General features: G+C 38.6%; 1 protein-coding gene across 15 annotated transcripts in view; it reads left to right on the forward strand.

Annotated features, from left to right (window-relative positions):
- The window catches only part of iqsec1 (IQ motif and Sec7 domain ArfGEF 1), a 453,315-nt gene that overhangs the window by 270,662 nt on the left and 159,303 nt on the right, over nucleotides 1-23,350 (forward strand). Inside the window, exon 1 of one of the 15 annotated variants that reach the window (XM_062973853.1) lies at nucleotides 20,934-21,142. The exons of the other annotated variants lie outside the window; for them this stretch is intronic. The gene's annotated coding sequence lies outside the window, so the exon portion shown is untranslated. Of the gene's footprint in view, nucleotides 1-20,933; nucleotides 21,143-23,350 lie in introns of those variants that run through there. 15 annotated transcript variants of the gene reach the window in all.

Below are 23,350 nucleotides of genomic sequence, written 5' to 3' on the forward strand. Positions count from 1 at the left end.
GTCTGTAGAGCACTTCATATGAATATAACATATGTATTATTTATTTTACTTATTGTTTTAAACAAATTGTATCTGGATTTTAAAACTTAGTATCTTAAAGATGATAATAGAACAACTTAAACATTAACATTTTTGGTGGAAAAAATAAGAGGGAAAGGGGCATTCTTTACTAAATAGATCAGCATAGATTTACAATCTGATTCTGGACATTTATTTAGAATCCCATCCAATTTTGTCATTCGAGAGAACTTTACCATAATGCTATTTGAGTATCCCTTATCAAAAATACTTGGTGCCAGAACTCTGTTGAACTTTGGATTTATTTGTATTTTGGAATAACTGCGCATATATATATATATATATATATATATGATTAAATACCTTGGAGATGGGATTCAAATCTAAACATGGAATTATCAGGGCCGGCCCCACCATAAAGGCCAGTGACGCCGCCGCCTCGGGCGCAGGTCCCGGGGGGCGCCGTCAGGCTGGGAGGGAGGCGGGGCACCGCTCTGACGGTGCCCCGCCGCCCGACCAGTGCGCCCTGGCCTTGTGGCTCCCTCTTTCGCCGCCGGGGGAGGGGAGGAGAGATCGCCTCCTTCCCTCCCCGGGCGGCGAAGCCTGCTTGTTTCGCCGCCCGGGGAGGGGAGGAGAGATCGCCTCCTTCCCTCCCCGGGCGGCGAAGCCTGCTTGTTTCCCCGCCCGGGGAGGGGAGGAGAGATCGCCTCCTTCCCTCCCCGGGCGGCGAAGCCTGCTTGTTTCCCCGCCCGGGGAGGGGAGGAGGGATCGCCTCCTTCCCTCCCCGGGCGGCGAAGCCTGCTTGTTTCCCCGCCCGGGGAGGGGAGGAGGGATCGCCTCCTTCCCTCCCCGGGCGGCGAAGCCTGCTTGTTTCCCCGCCCGGGGAGGGGAGGAGGGATCGCCTCCTTCCCTCCCCGGGCGGCGAAGCCTGCTTGTTTCCCCGCCCGGGGAGGGGAGGAGGGATCGCCTCCTTCCCTCCCCGGGCGGCGAAGCCTGGTTCTTTCGCCGCCCGGGGAGGGGAGGAGGCGATCCCTCCTCCCCTCCCCGGGCGGCGAAGCCTCCCTCTTTCCAACCCTGGCCGCGCCTCCCACGCTGCGTGGGAGGCGGGGCCAGGGCGAATAGCATGGGAGGCGGGGCCAACCCTGGCCCCGCCTTCCACCCAGCGTGCCCTGGCCCCGCCTCCCACGCAGCGCGGGAGGCGGGGCCAGGGCACGCTGGTTGGGAGGCGGGGCCAGGGCGCAGGAGGCGGGGCCGGCGGGGGGCGCTTTTCAGCGCCCCCGCTTAATATTTAAATTTTTCTCCGACCGGCCCTGGGAATTATTTTATGTTTCCAATACATCTTATGCGTATAGCTTGAAAGTAATATTATGCACAATATTGTTGATGAGTTTGTGTATGAAATGAAGTTTGTGTACACTGAACCACCAGGAAGCAAAATGTTATTATCTTAGTCACCCATGTGGACAATTTCAAATTTTGGAATATTTTGGATTTCAGCATGCTGAGTAAAGGATGTTCAACCCTGTATCTGAATACATCTATGTTGTGCCCAGTTAATAATAATAATAATAATTTATTTGTTTGACCAGTCATATGACCATTTCAAAGTGCAACATAAATAAAAACAAGGCAAAAAGGATGGGAGGTCAGGCAGCTGACCATCTGTTTGCTGACAAAATCTTATTTTCCTGATTCTTCTTCTTTCAGGAAATGTGCTCTTTTCTTGATAGCTTTCAGGGTAAAGAGGCTGACTCTAATTATGGTGGATCTTTCTTGTCCTTGCAAGAGGACTGTCAGAAGATCATTTCTGTTGGGAGACCTAAAATTAGATAGTAATGGATGTAAATATCTGTGTCGAAGTTCGGCATATGCTGGGCAGTCAATCAAAAAATGTTCGATGTCTTCCACTTTTTGATCTCCCCAGACACAGAATCTCTCATTTCTTGGGATGTTACAGTAGTGACCAGTTTGCATCATAATACCGAGTTGTTCAAACCTGGCCCTGGTGTATATTCTTCTTAAGGGCAATGGAACTGGAATAGTCAGATAGTGTTCTAAATGAGTATTCATTTTGTGGGAGGCTAAAAACTTTGTGGCAGAAGACCTACCTATACTTGTTAGGTCCAATTGAGCATAGATATCATGAGTGCGTTGCATGAGCACTTGTTTTGCCCTAGATCCTAGATCATTCAAAAATTGTAAAGGAATGCCAGTTTTAGCCATCTCATTGTTTAAGGCCACTACCCATGATGACTTGTGGGCACGCTGGTCTTGATCCTCTAAACATAGGTGTGGAAGTCTACTGGAATTCATCTGATTTACTTTTGACCAGTAATTGAATTGTCTCATTAAAATTTGAGCTTTTACTGGGAGCATTCCTAGCTCTGCCCTTACAGCAGCCATCAGTGTTGTTCTGGAAAGTCCCAGAAGAGTGCGAAGCTGCTTAACTTGGAAGGCTTCGATCTTGGCCAAATTGGTGTGCCCCCAAATTTCGGCCCCAAATATGAGTGTTGGCATTATTTTTTTCTTAAAAACTTCCAGGGCAGGCCTGATTGTGCCTGGGTATCTATGATGGTACAGCTTGTAAATGGAACCTGCTGCTTTTGTTGCTCTTTGTATACTATGAGTAATATGATTAGACCAAGCACCAGATGATGAAAATGTAATACCTAGATATTTGTAGCTATTAGTTTGTTCCAAATGTACACCATTTAGGGTCCAAGTGTACCATTTCCTGTTTTTTCCAATTACCATAATTTTGGATTTATCCTTGTTCAAAATGAGGGAATTTAGCTCACAGTACAAATTGAATTTTGCCAGAGATCTTCTCAGTCCCACTGGAGACATTGCCATGATCACCATGTCATCAGCATAAAGTAAGATGTTGATAGTTCTGGTCAGAACTTTAGGGCCATGTAGATTGTCAGAGGATAGTGTTTTCATGATATCATTAATATAGAAATTAAAGAGAAAGAGGGCTAATATGCACCCTTGTCTCACACCAGTTGACGTTTTGATTTCATTGCTCAGGGCTCCACTGGGTCCAAGTCTGACTTTCAGTACTGTGTCAGAGTACAACGAAATGATTAAAATAAGTAGTCTTCTATCAATGTTTGTGGCAGCGAACTTTTCCCATAATGTGTTGCGGCAGATTGTGTCAAACGCTGAAGACAAGTCTATAAATGCTGTATACAGACTCATCCCCCTTGAATTATACTTTTGGATTATATGCTGCAGAACAAAGCAGTTATCTATGGTTGAACGTCCCTGTCGGAAGCCTGATTGTTCTTCACAGAGTATATTGTTTGCATTGGACCATTCCTCAATTTTAATCAAAAGATATTTTGAGTAAATTTTTGCTGTGATATCAATCAGGCTTATAGGTCGATAGTTCTTAGGGTTGGTTTTTTCTCCATTTTTATGAATAGGGACGATAATGCTCATTTGCCAACCTCTAGGTATACTGCATGAATTGTTAATGTGTGAGAACAACCCTGCTAAAAGTTGGGCCTACCAATCTCTGTTGTTCTTAAATAGTTCAGCCGGCAAAAAATCTTCCCCTGGCGCTTTATTATTTTGAAGTGTATTGTTGATGTCTATTACGTCATGTGGTTCAACTTGTGGCCAGGCCGGGAGAGTGTCAGGATTATAATACGTAGTTACGTGTTTTACATTGCTTGAATTGTTTGAATTGCCTACCTTATTGAAGAGGTCACTATAGAAGGTTTCCCACTGAGATGCTGGAATTGGGGAGTCTATTGAGAATCTGACTTGTCTCAGTTTTGAAGAAACTAGTTGCCAGAAGACCACTGAGTTCTTTAAATGTAAGGCAGAGTCCAGTTCACTCCAGATTTTTATATTGTATAAGGACTTCTTCTGGGAAATCAGTTTTTTATATGATCTTCTCAGAGATAGCATATTGTTATGCAGATCTTGGTTAGGATAACGTATAGCTTTCCTCATGCTCTTTCTTAGTGACTGTCTCAGTATTTTGCAATCCTGGCCAAACCATGGGTTTGTTCTATCGATGTAATCTTTTCTTGTGTTGTGTGGTGTATATGTAAGCAGGCTTTTGAGATTAGAGCACAAAACGGAGAAAGTTTGGAGAACCTGGATAGAATTAGATGAAGATGCTTTTATCACTTCACCACATGCGACAACTTGCGGGTTACATAGATATTCTTCAATGGCTGTTAAATTGACTGACTGCCATTTTAATCTCTTACATTGAAGTGTGGACATAGAGTGTATGAATTTCACATCCAAGGGGTTTGTTGGACGTATATCGGAGTGACTATAAATAACTACTGCCAGCGGTTGGTGGTCACTATCTTCCCTTGGTTTGATTGTAACCTCGGAGAAGAATTGGATGAATTCCATAGAGACACATATATAGTCCAGGGTGCTACTGGCTCTCGCTGAGTGATAGGTAAACGGATAACAGTATTTCTTACTTTCCCCACTTAATATGTAAAGATTGAATTTGTATAGTAAAGAAATCAGCTTGATCCCTGCTTTATTTCTGACCGTGTCTCTGGAGTTCCATTCAGCATTGAAGGGCAGGTCATCCTTGGGGATGCCAGAGTGCCCAGTTAAAATGAGGCATACTTCTTAATGCAACCTATACTTCAACAATATGCCCCTTTTTAATGGAAAAGTATAATCTGATGAAAGAGCAAAGATTTTGTTGACAAAAATGGCAAGTCAGCTTTAACAGCTTCTCTTTTTGTATAGGTTTCAATGGCTTAATTAGATGCTTTTCAGGATGATTGACCCGAATAGCAGCTGAAGCTTGCTATATTGTTCAGTTGAAATCACTACTAAATTACCAGAATTGTCCTGCATTTGACCAGCTAATTTTTTCTCCTCACAAATTAAGCTATCTATATTTTTTCACATAAAAACAAAAGCCCCGGATTTTATATGTGTAGGTTTAATCTCTATCGGACGGCCAGAAGGGCCCAGGCAAAGGGGAATGTCAGGCTGATTGGGCAGCTGGCAAGCCCATTTACTCATTCAGGGCCCCCTGTACAACAATATGCCTTTGAGGACTAAATTAAATGTGGTTTTAGCATGTAATTAGCTGTATGTTGAGACCATGCAAGGAGTGAGCAGAGCAAACCACCCTGAGAGATGGAAGAATAGGCACATCATATTATTTTGTGTAACAGTTCACAAAGGAATGCTAAATTTCTAATAGGTACAATGGACACGATGGAACAATGTAACAGTTCAATAATGAATAATTTCTTAATAGTTATAGGCTGCAAAAATGAAACTTCCCCAGTCTTGGATAGATAATAATGATTCTGATTCTGTGTAATATAACATACGTTGTAAACAATGCCACAAATTTTAAATTTTACAAATGAACAGTGACCAATGCAGATTCTGGCCTCCATACAACATAATACCTTCATCTTAACACTTATCTAACTCCTAAGCTTTTGATGCCAGCATCCCAAAATGTTTAGCAACTGTGGATGCTTCAAATGCTATTTCACCCACTGAAGGGCTCTTGGAAAGATATCCTTCCTGGAAGACATAACAATTTAAAGTGTCTGTTGCTACTCTTGTGGAACATACAATTGTGTAGCAATTGAGTCTTGTTTGGGAATTCTGATCAGGAACATTGTGTGAAAATTCTCTTGTTCAGACAGTATTTACAGTAGGTTTTAACTAGTAAAAATGTAATTATGAGAAGAAACCATTAATTAAAGGCAGGGAATTTGGTGAACAAAAACAGATGTAAAGAATGTTGTCCTGGTTGCATTCCAGGTCAAACAAGCATTAAAACCAAACAGACAGGAGAAAACAAATCTATATGAACATAAATAAGTATGCATACTTAAAGATAGCACACTTTTAAATGACTCCTCCAGAATGCCTGGGCTTGCTTTAGCTGTTCAGTAGATGCTTTTACCCTTTAGCTATGTAAAAGCATAAAATCTAAAAATTATTTATAACCCAAGAAATTTGATGGTAGTTATAAATTATTTGAACGATGAGGTTCTTCAGAATATTTAAAAAATGAGGAAAGATGTGCAAACTAATCTTGAACAGGGGTACACTCCATGGTACACAAAGGTAACCCACTCAATCTGGCTTAGAAATCACTGTAACCTTTAACAGTAGAAAATTAACAATAGGGCATTAAGCACAGATAAGAAAATTATGGTATTTTAGACAGCATCAAAGCAAACAATGGTATAGCCAAATAAATATGAAGTTAATTTTGAATAAATAGATCTTTAAAGCTTACCTTAGCAGCCTACAATGATGGGACCAAATAGATAACTTGCAGCAGAATTCCACAGGTCTGAGGCCAGCATTGAGAGGGTCCTATTCTAGCAGTCTAACTGATTCAACAGACAGCTTCACAAGAATAATAGCAATGAAGAAGCATCTTATATTCAGTATTACATGATCACAGTAGCTAGATTTGAAACCATACATTGATGTACAGAGGATACATTGTGTGTCCTATCCTAATCTTAACACGAATTGTTGGCTTCATTCTGCAAACTTCTATGATGCTGAAAACATGTTCTTGACAAATTTCCAGCCTTGTAGGATTGGATGGTTTCTTGTGGACTGCAGTAGGGAGGGGATATTTTTAATGCTGAGTTATAATCAATTCACCTTTGAATACATTCTCTCATTTACTATAATATAAAACAGGGGTTAGCCAAACCATCTAATGTTAGGGCATGGATTAGACAGATGTTGTAACTGGAATTCACATTGGGCTCATTTAGCCTACTTTGGACCTTTTTTGGAGAGTTTGGGAGAATGCTTAGAATTAAGCGTTTGGAGACAAATTTCAGGCAATTTTTCATATACACACCAAATTGTGTTGTATATGAGAGATTGGGAAAAGCTTGGGTCTAAAAAAAACGGGGACAACTAAAGCTTGCCCTTGTTAGGTAGATAAATGTCATATCCTAACCCCCCCCCCCCCCACACCACCACCACCACCACCACCACCACCATTCTCGACTAGCATGTATTCCTATTCTGGTATTCTGATGAGAACTTGTACAGAAAGAGAGTATGTGCTTTTAACTCTACACTAGGAAGACACCTCCATTGTGTTCTTGATTGATCTTCAGATTTCAGCCCTCATCTATTTTCATTACTACTTTCAACCATCAATTTAGCTCACCTGAATTAAATGGAAATGAGAAGCAGAGTTCAGTGTGTCAGCTACTTGTACTCTCTCGTTCATTTTTTTCATGTGCTGGGAACAAGATTGAGTCCTCTTCGGGGAAGATAAAACGGAGTATAAATAAATATAACAGAAATAATTGATAAATGTGTTGAAGACAAAGCACTAGTGGCAGGCTTTGGAATCAACCATCCCAAATAGAAACAGGTTCATTGTGAAATGTTGCATCTTCTTTTTAAACCTGAAGTGGAGACTATCTAACTGATGTTACTGAAGATTCCTGTGATATATTCCTTTAAAAAAAGCTTCATTTATGACAAAGTTACAGCATTGTACTGATCCATTTAGTTTTCATGGCAAGAATACTGGGGTGGGTTGCCTTTACCTTCCCCAGATAATGGCAGGAAAACTCACTGTGCATAACAAACACTCTCTTCCAACAACCTAAAAGATGGCTTTATACATGGACTTCACCAGATAGTCAACACCGAAATCAGATTGACTACATCCTTTGCAGCCAAAGGTGGCGAACATCAATCCAGTCGGTAAAAACAAGACCTGGAGCTGAGTGTAGTTCAGATCACAAACTTCTTATTGCACAATTTAAAATCAGACTAAAGAGATTGGGGAAAATACACAGGCCAGTTAAATATGATCTCACAAATATTCCTAAAGAATATGCAGTGGAGGTGAAGAATAGATTTCAGGGACTAGATTTAATAAACAGAGTCCCAGAAGACCTATGGACAAAAGTTCACAACATTGTTCAGGAGGCGGCAACAAGGTACATCCCAAAGAAAAAGAAAACCAAGAAGGCAAGATGGTTGTCTGCTGAGACACTGGAAGTAGCCCAAGAAAGAAGGAAGGCGAAAGGAAACAGTGATAGGGCGAGATATGCCCAATTAAATGCACAATTCCAGAGGTTAGTCAGAAGAGACAAGGAACAATTTTTAAACACGCAATGATGGAAGAGGAAGAAGACTAAAAAATAAAAAAAAATCCATATTTGCTGGCATATGGCATGCATTACCTTGACAGCATCATCTTTCAAGATTTTAAATAACTCAGCTGGGATCCATCGTCTCCTAATGCCTTGTTATTAGCAATGCTTCTTAAGGCCCATTCAACTCCACTCCTCAGGATGTTTGGTTCTAATTCACTCACCACACCGTCAAAGCTATCTTCTATATTATTATCCTTCCTATATAGATCTTCTGTATATTCTCGCTACCTTTTCTTTATTTTTTCAGCTTCTGTTAGGTCCTTGCCATCTTTGTTTTTGATCATGCCCATTTTTGCCTGAAATTTATCTCTGATGTTTCTAATTTTCTGGAAGAGGTCTCCTGTCTTTCCTATTCTATTGTCTTCTTCCACTTCCATCATTGCGTGTTTAAAAATCGTTCCTTGTCTCTTCTGACTAACCTCTGCCCATCAGATTGGAAAAAATCAATTTATGTCCCCATACCAAAAAAGGGAAATGCTAAAGAATTCTCAAACTTTCTTACAGTTGCGCTTATTTCACATGCCAGTAAGGTAATGCTCAAGATCCTGCAAGGCAGACTCTAGCAATACATGGAGCGAGAGTTGCCAGATGTACAAGCTGGGTTTAAAAAAGGGAGAGGAATGAGAGACCAAATTGCCAATATCTGCTGGATAATGGAGGAAGCCAGGGAGTTTCAGAAAAACATCTATTTCTGCTTTATTGACTAGTCTAAAGCCTTCGACTGTGTGGATCATAATAAACTGTGGCAATTTCTTGGTGGTATCGGGATACCAAGTCACCTTGTCTGTCTCCTGAGAAATCTGTATAAAGACCAAGTAGCCACAGTAAGAACAGACCATGGAACAACAGACTGGTGCAAGATTGGGAAAGGAGTACGGCAGAGCTGTATCCTTTCACCTTACCTATTTAACTTGTACACAGAACACATAATTGAACATGTGGGGCTTGATGAATCCAAGGCCGGAGTTAAAATTGTTGGAAGAAACATTAACAACCTTAGATATGCAGATAATACCACTTTGATGGCTGAAAGTGAGGAGGAGCTGAGGAGCCTTATCACCAAGGTGAAAGACAAAAGTGCAAAAGCTGGATTGCAGTTAAACATCAAGAAAACCAAGATTATGACAACTAGACTGATTGATAACTGGCAAATAGAGGAAGAAAACATGGAGGCAGTGACAGACTTTATATTTCTAGGCGCGAAAATCACTGCAGATGCAGACTGCAGCCAAGAAATCAGAAGACGTTTACTTCTTGGGAAGAGAGCAATGACCAACCTCAATAAAATAGTGAAGAATAGAGACATCATACTGGCAACGAAGGTCTGCATAATTAAAGCAATGGTATTCCCTGTAGTAACCTATGGATGTGAGAGCAGGACCATAAGGAAGGCTGAGCGAATGAAGATAAAGGCTTCTGAACTGTGATTTTGGAAGAAAATTCTGAAAATGCCTTGGACCACAAGAAGATCCAACCAGTCCATATTCCAGGAGATAGTGCCTGACTGGAGGGAAGGATATTAGAGGCAAATATGAAGTACTTTGGCCACATAATGAGAAGACAGGGAAACTTGGAAAAGATCATGATGCTGGGGAAAATGGAAGGAAAAGAGAAGAGAGGCCGACGGGCAAGATGGATGAATGGTAACCTTGAAATGACTGGCTTGACCTTGAAGGAACTGGGGGCAGCAACGGCCGACAGGAAGCTCTGGCGTGGGCTGGTCCATGAAGTCACGAAGAGTCGGAAGCGACTGACCGAATAAACAACATCAATGCATTCTTTTTAATCGTTTGCTGAATGATTTTGAAAGTTTATTTTGAAAATAATCAGTATGAAATGCTTATTTTAAAAAATTGAAGTGAGAACATCTTTTTTTCCTACCGATTGTCAGAACTTTCTGCCATCTCTTCCTGTTTGCAGATATTGTTAATGAGATCCCTTGAGATGGGTGAAGAATGGTATTCTGGTGTTGCATTTGTTTCAGCAATTAAAAGGATAATGAGAGCCTGTCAGTGGTTGTTTCAAAGTCCAGATGTGGTGCCATTTATCTACTGCTGTTTGACTTTTAATGATCACATATTGCATATGGGCTGTCTGTTGAGGATCAAGTTATTACTAGCAAATGAGTACAAAAGTTTCAAATGTGAGCTAGATGTCATAGGAAAGCTGCATGAAAATGAAAGAGATAATACAATTCCTATCATGCTGGGGGAAAAGAAGGGGATATTGAGATTTTTTTTTCTCTGGGTCAAGGCAGAGTACAATATAGAGCAAAATATAATATATAATTATAACACATAAAATGTTATGACTTGGAGATTAAAAACATACAAACCTAAGACAAAATCACCAACCATTACACATTAAAATCATCCATATATGTAAAAATGTCAATTTAAAATTCATAGTTAAAAATCAACTGTATGAAAAACATTACATTGATAATCACTCTTTGATGCATGATTAGGGAGTAATGAACTACATGTTATGATAAATATTCAGTTTTCCAAATATGATCAGCTCTGATTACTTTTGAGAAATAGCAACTGTCTTCTGAGGTCTGACCTGCATTCCACATGGAGAGAAGGGAAAACCCTTTCATCTACACAGTTGTGATTGTAAAATTACTCTGTGATACTGTTTGTGAAGAAGGTTCATTCACTACAAATAGCAGAGGTACTTTCAGTGATACTTGGCAGGAAAACCCTGATGGAGTGGTAACGATCAAATGTATCCACACAGCTCCTTTTTAAAAAAAATACAGTGATCCAAGTTAAACACATTTAATGCTAAGGGAACCTATTGCATGTCTCTCTGTTCTCTTTGCATGCACACAGGGATACTAGATCTTGGGGACTGAGCAGTCTCAGTCAGGTAGACTGAATTACTTTACAATTGTTTGTTTTATATAACACTGTTCTAGTTTAAACAATGAGACTTCTAAAGCTCTTCCACACAGCCACATAACCCAGAATATCAAGGCAGATAATCCACAATATCTGCTTTGAACTGGGTTATCTGAGTCCACACTGCCATTTTTCCAGTTCAATGTGGATTTTATACAGCTGTGTGGAAGGGGCCTAAGAAATGCTTAAATGTCAATTATTAAATGGTGAGTGAAGCTATTAAGGAAATTAGTTGCAACAGCAAAGAGGGAGTAGTATATGAAAACTTTACATGAAGTTAACAACAGTATGATGAGAAGGAGTTGGTCTTGGGAGATCTTTAATAATGAATGCTCTCTAACGTTAAATGTTGAAGACGTTTGGTTGAGGGGCTGTTTTATTAAGATGTACTTAAGGTAAAGTGTGCCAGAATCATTTTTAAAGCACTGTAAGATGAATGTGATCATTGTCCCTGTAGCTGAAACAAGGGGTGGGGGGGGGGATCGGGTTGCATTAATAACATTTTCAGAGGAAGAACATGAAGTCAAGTAATTTAACTTATTCTTAAACAGTCTTCAAGGAGAGTTGAACCTTGGTAGTATTCACTTCATATGCTATTCTGTTGCTTTTGACTTTGAACCAAGAATGTAACTGAACTGTTTGAATGTTATTGACACATATGCTGAAGTGCAAGTCTGCTCTAAAGCTTCAGTGAACCTTATCACAAAGAAGAAATACTCACCTCTGAGATACTAGTCCCGATGGGTTCGATCACATGATGCACATGATCACATTTTCACATTAATGTTTCCTTTTTAAGACATTTGTTGGAGTTGTGCAGATTTTTAGGAACAGAAATATGTTTTTTCTGTTTATAATAATAAATACTTTACTTATAGACCGCCCTCTCCCCGAGGGGACTCAGTGCGGTTTACATACAAAAAGGCAAACATTCAATGCCATAGTAAAGCAAATACACACAGATCAAAGTAATTCAAGTAACATCAATAAACTTATAACTAAAACAAAAATTGAATTAAAAATAATAAAGATACAAATATTTATATAAAACATAGTTACACTAATAAAATATAATTGCAATAAAAATGTTTCCCCGTTGGGATGGAGGTTACACATTTCTGCAGTTGTGCAAGATCTGCCTTAAAAAAAGGGGGGGGGGACAGTGACTTTGGGCAGGGTTTCTTAAGGGCCCTCTCAGACACTGTGATGAAGGGGAACATCAGACTGATTGGGAGGAGACCTCCATCTGCCAAAGTGTAATGTTTGAATAGGTACGGGAAGGAGAGAACCATGGAAGTGATCAGTATTGTCTGCATGCAGGCAATACTGCCTGTCCCCAAAAGCCTCACGATACATAGAAAAAAGCTGTATTCTGCTTTGAATGTGATAAAGCCCAGGGAAGCTCCAAATTGTCCCCCAGTTTTGTCTTAACATGAGACACAACCACATTAATTGGTTACAGGTCGTGGCGGTGAGATGGGTTTGTGCATCACGTAAATGCTACAGTGATTCTCAACTGCTTCAGGTTAAAGTGCCTGTGTAAATATGCCCTAATACTATATGAATAGACCAATTGGATCCTTGTATAAGCCCACCAATGCTCATCCAACAGCCAAGACTGCCTCAATTAGTTCTTTGCATTCCCGGTTGCTCAACTGGTCATAAAGAATCTCAATATCCTCCCCAATTGTCCACATATTACTTGTTACAGCCTGCAAACTGATTTCAAAGTGCAAAATCTTTCACTCAGTTGGCTCAATAGCTTGTAGATTGCATTCTGGAAATCAGAGAAGGGGAAAGTATGTTGTTCTTTCTAGGAGGATTAGTGCATACACTTAGCTGGATTTTGGCCCCACTCTTTAATCACCTTTCTTGTAAAATAAAAGGAGGGAAATTGCGTCTTTCAAAGTGTGCATGGCAATAACAAAAAGTAAATTAGTAAGCATACCACTTCAAGCTTCCCCAAAATATAACTTTAAGATTTTTCAAACCATTTACACATGTTGGGACAAATGACATTTAATTCCTAATAAAAAATTCTTTAGTCCATTTGGATATGCAAGTAAGAGGAAAAATTATTCTCTCAGGCATATATGAAACTGCCCAATATTTAAAAGTACAAATCTGTCAAAATTTATAGTGCAGTATTACTATGTAAATTTGTCTGAACCTTTTTGAAATTCCAAAGAAAACTAATAAAAAATAAGATCACCAATGTAAAAGTAGCTTCTCAATTCATTTTCATTTCTAAACAAATAGGAACAAGTATTTGCATTTGTTAATAGAAAATGTTTTGCATTTTCTTATATATGAGTTTCCTCTAGATTAAAAGAGGCCTATTATATCTGCATATATTAACTATATAAAAGACTAGATAGGCTCATGCATACTGGTACGGGTCTTACAGGCTCACATATAAATTATGATTAAAAAAACAAAATAGATGTAAGAAGGAGTTGTACGTGCATAATTTCGATTTAACTATGTTAGAGGCAATCTATCTGGATTACCAGATGCTGGGGTCAGGGGATGAGATGTCATGGCCAATTTGTCATGAGTTCCTAGGGGCACCCAGATGGCTATATTTGGAGACATACCGGTGGACTAGATGTTTCCCAGATTGATTCAGCAAACCAATCCTTACATTCGTATGACATCTAAAAGGCACATTTTGTTTCAGTAAAAAAGGCTTATTCAATAAATGCCACAGTAGGCTAACCTACATTAACATTCTTCTGACAAAATAATTATATGTCTCCAATTGCTCAGTAGGATGGTTATAAAATGAATTGAAAATAATATTATAGCAGAATAAAATCTTCCTTCTTTTAAAATAAGAATCCCAGGGCATCTTTTTTTCAAAAAGAAATGATTGTGTCATGTGGAAAAGCTGCCTCTGGGGAAATGGTTGGAACATGTTGTTTCAAAGATGGTAAATCTTGATAGCTCATTTTGGTTAAGTCAATATGTTCCTGCTGTCTGATTTTAAAACAAATAACACATTAAACTGTTTTTAATCAGCTTCCTATTGTTTTCTGTTAACTTGCTACAAAAAACCAATTCCATATTCAAGATGATTCCTATTTTTTTAAAATAAAAGACCAAAAACATTTATTAGCAATCAAAAGGAGGATTGCTAGAATTGAAGAATGGTGTCTGTTTCCTCTAGAGAATTCATGAGAGTCTACAGCAGGGACAAGCAAAGTGTCTCGCAAAGGCCATCTTTGCAACCCAAATGTACTGTCCACCAATATCAGAAACAAATTATAAAAATGAGATTTTCCATTCTTGAAGGCCTGAGTACCAGATTTCCAGAAAAAGGCACAGGGCTTTTCAAACTCAAGCTTTGATGTCAGAAAACAAAACCAGACCTCTAGTTTCTAGTTTTGAATAATTATAATAATTTTGGCAACTATAGTTCTAATAGTGACAATAATGGGCATGCTGTTTGTCCTGTGAATGAAAAAATTGCTCCAGACTCTGAAAGTTATCTACGCCAATCTAAAGTAAGAGATTAGGTCACCCTGGGCCCATTCACAAGACACAAATATAGTACTGTACAGTGTTCCCTCACTTATTGTTGGGGTTACGTTCCAGGACCACACACAATAAGTGAAAATCCACAAAGTAGGGATGCTGTATTTGTTTTAATATTTATACATTATTTTAGTAGTTATACACTATTTTAAGTCTTTATCAACCAATTGTGTGTTAATAAATTGCCTCCTTCTCCTCCCGTTGCCACTTGAGCTCCTTTTCTCTCCCTTTGGCTTCTCCTTCCTCACTTCCTTATGCTGTAAATTGTAATTTTTTATGATTTATAATAGTCTTTTAGAGTTTATTGAAAAACCGTATTTTGAACTTCAATTCCCAGAAATCCCAGCCAGTTTACCAGCTGTTAGGAACTGTGGGAGCTGAAGTCCAAAACACCTAGAGGCCCAAAGGTTGGGAACCATTGCTCTATAGAACTCCCTAGCTGAAATCTGTAAATTAAGTTCTGGCAACTCCATTCTTTTCATAAGGCATTTTTCATTAGGCAAGGAATACTCAAGATGTATCTTTTCTTAAACTGTTAATCCCAGCTTTCCATGGGTTGTAATGGCAGTGAAAGCTGAATCATAGTGTTAGAATTAAACAGTGTGAATGCTCCCCTCCACCTCCATAAATAGAGAAACAAAACAAAAGCAGGCGTGAAAAGTATGGATGCAAAAGTATTAATAATATTTTTTGAGGTTGTTGTTAACATGAACCTTGGTAGGATAAGATAAAAAAGCAGGGGCTTTTGTTATGCACTAGCGTAGAAGCACAGATGTGTGTAGTGTAAATTAGAGTACAACAAATGAATAAGGAGGCATGGGAAGAGATAGATATTCGTAAATTGTGTGTAGACATTTCCTATCAAATTATATTCTTGGACATCAAAGCTGCTGAACATTCTTGTTTTTGTCAAGAGAGCAGTAATGCATGTAGACAGAGGCAATTAAATGACATGATTAAAGTATAAGCATGCCAAAGGGATACAGGATTTAGGAGAACATGTTTTACAGGCAAGATTATGGAGGCAGTCATGGTAATTGACTCTTTGCCTCCTCCATTATTTGGAGCCAAAATAAACATAATGTGGAAGGTCCATAATCAGATCTTTGAAGGAGCTACTGAGGAGTCAGAATAAGACTTGAACTGTGGAGTGTGTGCATGTGTAGATTTTTTCACTGTATGCCATTTCCTTGCCCCTACTTTATGTTAGTTTTGTATGAGACATGCAATTTACTTCAATTCACAGTAATTTATGTAAACTACTGGTATTAGTCAATTTAAGAATTTTCATATTAAATATTAAAATAGCAGAATTGCTGTTATAATTTGAATCAAGATTCTGCTTTTACTTTTGTAAAAGGTTCTTATTCAGAGTTATTATTAATAAATACCTAGATTCTCCTATGAGTAGGTTGGTTTTCTTTCACTTTTACATTTGTCTAATCTCCAATGTCTGCATGCTGCAGTGAAAAATCAATAGAGAAATTCATTCTCACGTAAAGGTCAAACGGCTTCTTGTGACATCACAGATTATAGATGTGGAGATGACTAATTTCATGGGGTGCTGAGTTTAGGAGGCTTCAGGTAGAGCAATAAGCAGCAGGAGTAAATGAACACTTACGAAATAATGATTATGTTCTTATGCAAATATGCTCAATGATCAAGAACAAAAACATCCAGGATATCTAAACAAGCCAGAATGTAAAAAATTGTGAAGTTACATCTATTGTGTACCAGAGTGCTTGTCAAAGAGACTGCGTGCCTATGTATCTTCAATTAGTAATGTTGCCCATATGTCCCCTGATGCAATTTTTCACCTCCAAGACTGTCATTTTCTACACGGAACTAAAAAGGAAGTTTTCACAATAATAGTAGAAATAGCTGATAGGTTATACTGTCACACCTTTAATCTTCATCCATTCTAGCCACACACACTTCACACACCAAATTATGATATCCATAAAAGCCACAAAGGATAAGACATTTGGTCCTCCATATCCACAGATTATTTATCAACTGATTCAACCATCCATGGCTAGAAGATATCCCCACCCCATCCGGAAAAAAAATCCAAAAAGCAAACCTTTACTTTCTATATTCTATATAAGAGACACCATTTTAATATACCATTGTGTATCATGGGACTTGAACACCCAGGGATTTTGGTATTTACGGTGAGAAGTCCTGGAACCAAACCTGTATTGCTCTTGTTCTTGGAGCAGACATTTAGATTATACTTCAGGATAAGAACTCTTGCTTACATACTGGCTTCTGTGATCTCTCGTGAGTTGCACGTAAATAGGTTGTAACCACTGTAATTCAATCCCATCAGAACTTCTCTGGGGAGATTGGTCAGGATGGTCCCAACTGTTTTGAAAGAATAGAGGCATTTTTTTCTCCTCAGAAATCAAACACAAAAATGATGTGGCTATTGTAGTACTTTATGGGAGAACTGTATATGAAAAATATTTTTGTACAAGAAGCATTATAGATAGTCTATTTTTGTGCAAGTCCTTGCACAAATCTTGCAGAAAATGGGGCTGTCTGGAAACAGGGTTTTACATGAAAAACCTATTTTGCACACAGTCACACAATTTTCATGCAAAAATCAAATACTTGAATATTTACATAATTTTGTTGGCGTTTTCTCCCCAGCAATTTAATGTGTATCAGAAAATAAGTGTATCAAGAAATCATAATGAAAAGGGGAGCAAAATGTTTTAGAAAAGTGCAGGTAGGAGAGGGAGTCCATTAATCATAAGAGTGCAAAGGGCTCAAAGGCACTTCTATTCCCTTTTTTAATGTTTTAAAGTACCTTCAAATAAGAGTGGCACCAGACTCTTTATACACATTATTTCAGCTCAACATTACTTCTTTCAGTGTAATCTCATATTGTCACTGAATGAAATAATGGAATTAACGGCTCTGTGTGTGTGTGTGTGTGTGTGTGTGTGTGTGTGTGTGTACACATAGCCTCACACAGCTCCCAAACTTTAAAAGCTAAACAAAGAAGTCTCATTGGCCATTTCTAGGACAGAATGGCCTGATACTTACAATGTAAGCATTGTCAGTATCTTCCTATCCACTTCTCATTTAAAATACAGAAACCTCAAATTCTTTGAAACCTCTGTGAGACTTCCCATAGGGCAACTATGATTTAGCTTATGGATGTGATCTCTCCTGAGGTCCTATATCTAGTTGCTAGGCCTCACTAGAGTAGATTGTAGAAATCTAGATGGGGTTCATTAGCTCCCAGGAGACCTTGGAGGACTGTGCTCCACGCACATACCCTTCATAGGAAATAATTTTTTAACCCAAATGTCTTCTAGGGGCTGTGTGGAGCATTTTGCCATCCTTTGGAATGGAGTGGAGTCTCTTTCTCTGGAAATTTTTGAGCAGAAGCTGATGGGCATTTGTTGGGAGTGCTTTCATTGTGTTTTGCTATATGGCAGGGGGTTGGAATGAATGGCCCATATAGCCTCTTCCAACTCTATGATTTTAGCCCTTCTTCCCAGGAGAGGCCTTTGTTCAATAACAGGACATGAATATGGATCACTTCCTGATCACTTTCTGGTTCTTTTTAAAGGCTTTACCTGGACCTAAATTGGTCCAAAGAAGGGCAAAATATAATGAAAATATCCCAATTACCTCCAGACGACATTTAGGAACGTTTGGTGGAGGAAACCTATTGAAAAAATACTATAGGAGATACATGAGGACACAAAAATGGCCATGAGGGCTACACTTTGATCAGTCTTGCTCTAAATCAGTTATTCTTAACCTGGGGTCCCCAGATGTTTTTGGCCTTCAACTCCCAGAAATCCTAACAGCTGGTAAACTGGATGGGATTTCTGGGAGTTGTAGGCCAAAAACATCTGGGGACCTCAGGTTGAGAACCACTGTTTTAAATCAAGTGAGGGTGGCTCTACACTGATCTATCCTAGGGTCCATCCAGTGGCAAATGCTATTTGGCCCCTAGGATGGTTTAGACCAGGATTCTTAAACTCTCATGCCCCTACTTTGATGAGAGAGGTTTTTTGTGACCCAGGTATGTCCATATGTAAAACAGATATCAAGCATTTACTGATAATAAATCATAAAGACATTTATTTTAAAACAATTTTGGTATAGATATAATGTTACCATTTATTAAAGAGGAAAGCAAATTTGCATACTAATGAGATGGATGTGTTTATTTTTACATAAATATTGGTGGAATATGTGCAACTATAGGAAATAGAGCATCATCAACCTTTCATCAGAGCTGATCAATACTTCCATTTTATAATAATCAAAACTGAAAGCACCGCTTTGTGTAAATGGTAGAAGTATGTTTAGTACGAAATGGCAGAAGTATATTTAAAACTATATCAGAAATTGTTGGAAATTCTGTCATAATCCCAAGCCAAAATTCATTTAACGATTTTTTAAGAATTCAAGTTTTTAATGTGTGTCACTTGATAACTAGTCCAATTTTTTAACTTTTCCCTTCAAATTTTGATTATAAAAAACTAAGTTGAGTATGGTTTATGAACCCAACTTAGTTTTTTATAATCAAAATTTGAAGGGAAATATTTCTGAAACTGAAGAGGTAGTCATCAAGCAGCATCTATATTTGTAAGGCTTGCTAAATAAGGCAAGCTGATTTTCCCTTTGTAGAAGTACAGCTGAAGCATTTGCTGCATATTGGAGCTAACAGATTCATGCAAATGTCTAAAACAGCCATTAGATGCCAAGATACACCCATCTTTTTTTGTCATTGTGCTTTCTGAATCCTCTTACTATTGTCCATTTTTTGCTATCCTCACACTCAGTTATGTTACTCTATGGGGTGGTTACACACAGTTTAAGAAGCTTTGGTTTAGAAACTATCCCTGTGCACTGCAAATAGCGGGAGGGAGTCCAGACTATTCAACAGCATTGAACCCTAACTGCACCACCGGACAGCCACACTTACCACCCCTCTCCATTGTTGTTGTTGCAGCAGCCAGCAAATGAAGCAAGGCTAGTGTCAATTACTTGTTGCCTGGAGTGCTATCAGCCAGGAAACCAGAGTGAGTGAGAAGAGAAGGAATTAACTGCTCTTCTCCCCTCCTCCTTCTGTAATCATCTTTTCGCTCAGACCAGCATCAGTCCAGGCAATGAGCAAATAACACTCATCATGTGGTGCTGGTTGGCCACCACAACAATAACAATAGGGTGTGTGATGTATGTCCCTGGGACTCCTGAGTTCGAGGAATATGGAATGGCCATGTAGAGGGTTGCAGCTGGGTCTGTTTCAGGACTGGCCCAATTGTTTACATCGGCCCAAAATCACAATTTGCTGTGGAATCTTGGGGAGAATTTAGAGCACCTCACAACTTTGGTTAATACAGCTCAAGGCCACATTAAGGTGGTGTTGGGTCCTTGTTAAGCCAGATCAGCTCCATGTGTCACTTGACTGCCACTGAGCTGATTTGCTCACCCTTCAAGATAAAGGGTCGGTGTAAATGTGCCCAAAGTTAATTTCTGTAAATGCTATCACTCAATGACTCTACCTTGTTGGGACTAATAATTACATTAGAGATTTTAAAGGTCAGGAGAATTGCTTCTATGTGTATTGGATTTTGTCCTTCCCTTTTCACCAAAGAGCTGTCTTCACAGCAGCCCTGTGAAGTAGATCAGTGTTAGTGAAATTTGGATCTGTCATTTCTACAGAAACTATTTTAGTGAACTGACTGATTAACCTGTTCACATTTGTACTGAATTTGTATCATATGGTATGTTTTACTTGAGAAATTGGGATAAATTATCTACTATATATTTTAGCACCATGTATGAAAACAGGTTTGTGCTTGATAGAAACTCCTTTGCTGTGTCCTTGCATGCTGTGGATTTCTGTGCAATGCTCCTAAATTATATAGGCAGGAGAATAAAAAAAAATCAGAAAATTAGTAAGTATAATCTATGTTAGAGATTTTGCCTTTACTTATGTGCTTTAGATCTGTTCTGCATTAAAATGTTGCATCTGAGGAGTGAATAATATGCCTTTCTTCATCTATAATAAAATCCATATATTTATATTTCACAGTTTTGGTATTACATTCATACTTGCCGTCACAGAGGCACACACACTAGCACATCCTCTGTCTCCTCTGTATAAGCTGAAAAAGGTCACTGACCTTCCAATGTGATTGTTTTAACGGTCAGGAGCACCATAGAGATTAAGTGTTACTTGAGTTACAGTGGCTTTGAAAGCTGCTGAGCAGAGATAGGAGAGGTCCAGCACATCATAACAGCATTAGGTAAATTGCTGATCGGCACAGAACATCTATCAGCAAAGGAACCTGGCAAACTGCTCTACAGCAAGGCATTGACCCAGCTTCATTCTCCTAAGGACCTAGCAGCTCTCCCACCCCCTCCACTCCCCAATTGTTGTTCTGCCTTATTCATTGCAAAGGGAAATACTGCCGGAGCTCCACCTGAACATTTGAATGTTATTTTTCGTGGCCTGTGGAACAATGAAGTCAGGTAGGTGAATGATGCAGTGCAGAAAGTTACTGCAGCACTAGCATTTGCTAGGGATATGATCTAATGAGTAAGCATAGCAGTAGATGAAAATGTTGTTAAATTCTATTTGTTCTGCCTGCATCTGACTGGAGCAAAAGAATAGCTGATTTCTATATTTTTCTTGTTTTGTGTCCTTCAATTGTACTCAGTATAGCAATGGGAAAAAAATGTTTGTTTTCTTTTTAACCTCCCCCCCCCCTCCCCCGGAAAAGAAAACAATTGTCTTTTCTAGAAAACAAATCTACTCCCCAGATGAACAGACCTACAACAATTTATAGTTTGTTTCTGTATGGTGTAATAAGCTCCTGTTATAGCTGTTCCACTGTTTATCTGGATATTTTCATTGATTCTGTAGTTCAGTCTTCTTATTTGCATTGTCAATTAAATATATGTGTACAATACATCCTCGATCACTTCTGGAGAGTTTCCTTTTAATGATTGATTAAGACGATGCAGGGTTGTTTGTTCTTTTTTTTATTTTTTAAATTATAAACTATGAAATAATCTGTTTTATAAGTCAGTAAAAGTAGTCAGCTAATTAATATGACAAACGTACGGCAGATAATAAAACTATTATTGTCCGGTATCTCTTGATACCTACTGATTTTACCAGGAAGATCTCAATTTAGTTTATAAACCTGTTTCTTTTTAAAATGCATTTTCATGCTCAAGTTCTGATGCTGGAGGAAAAGAGTACTTCAAGATGCATATACCATGTAAATAGATTTTTAACATAATTTTCAAAATGCATTGTAGCTAGCAATTAATGCATTAAGATGCTTTTTATAGCTGTGATAGATTAGAGGCCGTATGTGTGTCTAAGAGGTAATGATATATGTTACTTGATTTATGAAAGCTAGAGCCTACGTTTGTATTTATATGCCTGTCTGACAAAATGTCTTGCTAAAGTCTAACTGTAATTTGGTATGAGGCAATACATCAATATGGACAGAATTCTCTACACAAAAAAATGGAAGCCTTGTTTTATTGCTAGGTTTCATTGGGTACAGTCATCCTTGCTACATGATTTAAAATTATATTTTCCCTCAATTGCTACTGTATTGCAAAACAAATGCAGAATGCAAGACAGCTGATGTTCAGTTTAACTGAGATATAATCAAAATAATACCTCACAGTCATCAAGACAAGATAACAAATTGATACCAGAGCTTTTTGTCTTTCCATGGCTTTTAAAAAAAATGTAAGGCTGCCAATCTCCACATACTAGGGATAACCCTGTTTAGTGAAGTGGGGTTTACTTCTGAGTAAACATGCATTGGATTCCATTGTACATCTAAAATGTTAGAAACTTTTAAAAGGGAGGGTGAATAATCTGTTTAAATAGTCAGTGGTTCTGGCATAGCATTCATTAAAATTCATGACCAGGTAAAAGTTTTATGAGAAACTGTAAATAAGATGACATATGACCTTTATTGCACATTGGGTCTCTAATATAAAAGTCAAAAATATTTATTAGTTGCAACATGACTGTAAGAATAAATTAGAAAATACAGATCGCTATAACAGGCAGTTAGAAATTTATCTGGATTTTCAATTTAGACCTTTCCCTTCCACTTTAACACGTATGCCTTTCAGACCATGTTACAGTTCTGTTACTTTAGTATGCTTTGTGTATGTATAATTATGTATTGGGCACTGGCAAAAGGTAAATATTTAAGCAGTTACATGTTCATATCTTTCTCAGATTTCTGTATAGATTTATGATCTATAGATTTATGGGTAGCATTACAGGAGAGAGGGGGCGAGGGGACAGGAGGGGTATGTGACTAAAAAGGCAGACACATTGGTATTCCCTCCATTTCATCTTACTTGTCTATGCTGTAAAACAATCCATACACCATTTTTCTGCCTCCCTCATTTAGCTCAGTGTGTTGCACGTTGCTCATCAATGAACAGGTTAGTTTTATGAATAATTGAAAGTGTATTCCTGCCATCAGCTCAATATTCTGTGTTCATGAGGCTAGAAGGCAATTAAACCTGGTAAAATACCATCTTTTTGGGAAATAAATAAATTATCATTCTAAATACCATGAAATTACAAAGAATGGAGTGTATATGTGTGTTTATACAGTGGGTCCTTGGTATCTGGTAGGGTTTGTTTCTAGTACCGCTTGCGGATACCAAAACCTACGGATGCTCAAGTCCCAT

Source organism: Anolis carolinensis, chromosome 2, assembly GCF_035594765.1.
Source record: "Anolis carolinensis isolate JA03-04 chromosome 2, rAnoCar3.1.pri, whole genome shotgun sequence".
Classification (NCBI taxonomy): Eukaryota; Metazoa; Chordata; class Lepidosauria; order Squamata; family Dactyloidae; genus Anolis; species Anolis carolinensis.